Here is a 4,844-nt window from a genome sequence, read left to right on the forward strand (position 1 = left end):
TAAAAAATAAAGGCCAGGCATGGTGGTTCACGCCTGTAATCCTAACACTCTGGGAGGCCGAGGTGGGTGGATTGCCTGAGTTTACAGATTCCAGGCCAACCTGAGCAAGAGTGAGACCTCGCCTCTAGAAATAGCTATGTTATGGCAGGTGCCTGTAGTCCCAGCTACTTGGGAGGCTGAGGCAAGAGAATCACTTGAGCCTGAGAGTCTGAGGTTGCTATGAGCTATGAAGCCATGGCACTCTATCAAGGGTGACAAACTAAGACTCTGTCTCAAAAAAATAAAAAATATATACAAAAATAAAAACTAAAAAGGGATTACACGAATTTTATAATCTTCATAGATTAAAATACAATATTTTTGGTATTTATTTTTAAAATTGCATCTTTTAAACAAGGTAAACAAGGCTTATAAGTATCTTGCTGTTAACAAGCTAAAAATTGAAAGATGCCCCTTAGCTTTCTGAGGTAAGGGTATGACAGTACCCCTAGAACAGAACTATAGGAAGAGCTTGAAAGCTGCATGTACTGAGAAGAAAAGAATCCAGAAGCTTCTTCTCCATGAGAAAAAGAAGTCATGCAGGAATTTAAGCTCTGTTCCCTATTGTTTATTTTATTTTTAGAGACAGAGTCTCACTTTGTCACCCTTTATAGAGTGCTGTGGCATCACAGCTCACAGCAACCTCCAGCTCTTGGGCTTAGGCAATTCTTTCACCTCAGCCTCCGGAGTAGCTGGGACTACAGGTGTCCGCCACAATGCCTGGCTATATTTTTTGTTGTTGTTGTAGTTTTGGCCAGGGGTAGGTTCAAACCCACCACTCATAGTATAGGGGGCCAGTGCCCTACTTACTGAACCACAGGTGCCGCCCCCTATTGTTTATTTTTTAGAGAAGCACCAAAAGAGGCCAATTGAGGTGTAGGTAAATGATTCTCCCTGTGCTGATCATTTTGATAGTAAGTACCTGTGTGCTGATACCTAGTCAGTGACCAAGCAGTGCAGTGGTCTGTGTGCACTGGCCCCAGTGTGTACTGACCCCAGTGAGCACTGACCCCAGTGAGCACTGGCCCCTGTGCATCTGCAGCCTTGTCAATCTCTTAATTCCCCGTCCTCCATTTTTTCTTTTTCTGTCAGGTAAAACCCCATTTGACCAAAGTGACAGAATAGGATTGCTGCAGTTTGCTGAGGATCTATAGGAGATTGTAGGTCATAAACCTCCACTTTTCTCAAATTTGATCTCCCACTTCCCCCTTGTGCTGTCACTTCATAGAGAAACTTGAAGCCATCAGATGGGAATTCCTCAATCTCCAGCTACCAACACTGCCAGCCTTCCCTTCCCATCTTATCTTCCTTCCTCCTCCTCCTCTCCAAGGCCACTCTGTCCCAGGCTTTGGATTCCATCCCTTTCCATTCATCAGAAACCCTGTGCTGAATGGATTAACAAGCTGTGGTATATGTGTGCCATGGAATACTATTCAGCCACTAAAAAAGATTGAGACTTTAGATCTTTTGTGTTAACCTGGATGGAGGTGGAACACGTTCTTCTTAGTAAAGCATCACAAGTAAATGGAGAAGCAAGGATCCAATGTACTCTATTCTAATACGAAGGCAGCAGATGAGCTGAAGCAAGGTGGGGGGCAGGGGAATGAGCAAGTGGGGAGAGGGAAGAAGGGTAGGGGATAGGGGTCACGGTGTATGGCACACCTCTTCGGGTCAGGACGTAATTATAAGGGACTTAATCTAAAAATGCAAAAAGTGTAACCTAATTCTTTGTACCCTCAATGAATCCCAAACAATAAAAATATATGTTTATATTTTTTTAAAAACCCTATGCTAGCAGTTATCCATTCTCTCTCCTGTATAATCCCCTGTTCCCTCTCAGTTCCTTGCCATGCTTTTAAATAGATTTGAGTCTCTCATCACAAAAGAAAGAAAAGAAAAAAGTCCCCCTTGACTCCACATTTCCCTTCAGTTTCCAAGTATTGTCCAACCCGTTATCCCCTTTGACAGGCATACTCGAAGGAATTGCTGTATTCAGTGCCATCTATTCCTTGTCTCTCTTCTTCAGCCAGTCTCGCTCTCCACTTCATCTCTGCTAAAACAAAACCACTATCACATCTCCAGGCCTCATCTTGCTCGTCTCTGAGCACCATTTAACACTGATGCACCCATCTTCCTCTTAAAAGGCTGTCTTCCCTGGGCTTCTGCAACCCTGCCTCCCATCTCATTGCTTCTGCTTTTCCTGCTGCCATCTGGCTCATCCTCTTCTCCCAGGATCCTTAATATTGGAGAGCCTCACAGCTGGAGTCTGTTACTCTTTTCTCCCCAGGCTGCCTTAGTCTAATACGAGGCACAGATTCATGCCCACAGCTTCAAGAGCCAGCTGTCTGCATTTTACCCCCAGCTTTATCTTTGCAGACGAACCTTCATATCTGAGCTAGACCTAAATGTTCAACTACCCGAACGACATCACTTCTTAATATCACTCAGACATCTCCAACTCAACATGCATGAGATCAAACAGTCCCACCACCTGACCCCCACTGGGACCTCTTCCACTGTAAGTAGGATTCCTCCTTGACCTCTCCCTCACCCTGGCATCCGCTGAATCATCAAGCCCACGTGATGTTGTCTCTTGGCATCTTTCATGTTTTCTCATTCTCACTGATACTTTTGTCCAAACTACTGCCTTCAGCTTTCTGTAGTCCTCTGCTGTCTGGACTCCCCACATCCCATCAGGCTTTATTCTGTTGCCCAGACATTGACTGGAAAATGAACATGTCTTAGATACCTTTACATATACATATGAGGTCTCACAATTAAGTTTGCAAACTTGCCACTGTGTGCTTACATTGGCAGCACTGTACAAAGAGCTTGATAAGGTTTCATAACCTTCCAGCTATCCACCAGTGGATAAAAACCACCATAACCTTACATAACTATAACAGCTGTCTCACAGCTGTGTTCATGTCAACATGTGGCAGTGTCTTGCTGAGTGGGGTTCATTATTGCTATTGCATGTTTTTCTGTGCTATACAATGGCCATTCCAGAAAATGTTCCAAAATTGCTTTGAAGAGGCTGAGCACAGTGGCTTTCGCCTATAATCCTAGCCCTCTGGGAGGCCGAGGCAGATGGATTGCCTGAGCTCAGGGGTTTGAGACCAGCCCAAGCCAGAGCAAGACCCCGTCTCTAAAAATAAAATAGCCGGGCGCTGTGGCAGGCACCTATAGTCCCAACTACTCATGAGGCTGAGGCAAGAGAACGGCTTGAGCCCAAGAGTTTGAGGTTGCTGTGAGTTATGACACCACGGCACTCTACCAAGGGCAACAAAGTGAGACTGTTGCAAAAAAAACAATCCAAAATTGCTATGAAGAGTGGACTATGCACTGGCAGCGGTGCCTAGCTTCCCAAGTGGAGGACTTCACAGGTGACCACAGTGATACGCAGCAATAGGTACATAGCATGAGTTCACAAACTTAATTGTCAGACCTTAGTAGCTACACAAACTGAAAGATGCCTCATTCTTGTATTTTTAAGCTATACCTTATCAGCATCATATTAGTCATGGTTATAGTAACAATAATATGTTTCATCTGATTCTTTAAATTTTGCTATTCTGGTGGATAAAAAATAAAATATAATTGTTTTGGTTTACATTTCTTTATGTACAAGCTTAAAAATCGTATGTATTTCTTGGTCATCTGGGTTCCTGTAATGCTCTTATTCTATAGTGCGTCCATATCCTTTGCCCATTTTACAAATAAATGGGTTAAGCGTTCTTTGTAAATTATGGAAATTAGGTCTTTGTTGTATATACTAAAAAGTTTTCCCAGTTTGTAATATTTTAACTTTGTAGGGTTTTTTGTTATACAGAGCTTTACGTTTTTATGCAATAATTTTTATAAATTGTTTTCATTATGTCTTGCTACACTCCATATTTAAGATTTTTGAATCCATCTAATAATTATTTTAGTGCGAGAAATGCAGTAAGAATCCACGTTTGTTTTGATTTCCAGCCTTGTTCTATCCTTTCGTCCTACACACGTTCTGAACAGTCTGCCATCTTCACTGTCTCCCGCTGGGTTTCCACGTGTGTTGTTCCGGGGTCAGACTTTTGCTCTATTAAGGCCTCCTATCGGCTCTCTCTGCGACCATGTGTGCATCTCCCACCCTGTGTTTCAGACTCCTCTTATTCTTTCATATTTCTTTCTCTAGATGAATTTGGTATCATTTTGTCAAATTTTTTAAAAAGTTTACTCTTGGCACTTTATTAAGAATGATTTGATTACATTCATTAAATTAGGGAAAATTCACAACCTTATAGTCTATGTTCTTATGATATTCAAGAACAAAGAACGTTTTTCCACTCACATTAATTGTCAATTGTCAGTAACTTTAAGGTTTTCTTCATATTATTTGTATCAGACCTATACCGAATGTTTTAAATTTGGGGACTGGTAGAGCAAGTGGGATATTTTCATCTACTTTCTAAGTCATTTTATTTCACATACAGAAAATATCTTCATATGCTTTTAGTAGTAACCTATGGCTTATTGAATTCTCTTTATTTTATAGTATTTTATAGTGTTTTATAAGGTTTTATAAGTATGCATTCATGTCATCTACACATGAAATTTGTGTCTTCTAACATTATATCTCTCATTTCTTTCTGCTATCTAATTTCATTGGCTAGTACCTCTAGAACAGTATTAATTAACAACAGAGATAGTAGGTGTCCTTATCTTAATCCTTACAGCAGTATAAAGAAGTGTTTCACTGGCTCGGCGCCTACAGCTCAACCGGCTAAGGCGCCAGCCACGTACACCTAAGGTGGCGGGTTCGAATC

This window comes from Otolemur garnettii, unplaced genomic scaffold (assembly GCF_000181295.1).
Source record: "Otolemur garnettii isolate 467f Iridium unplaced genomic scaffold, OtoGar3 scaffold00180, whole genome shotgun sequence".
In the NCBI taxonomy this organism is placed as follows: domain Eukaryota; kingdom Metazoa; phylum Chordata; class Mammalia; order Primates; family Galagidae; genus Otolemur; species Otolemur garnettii.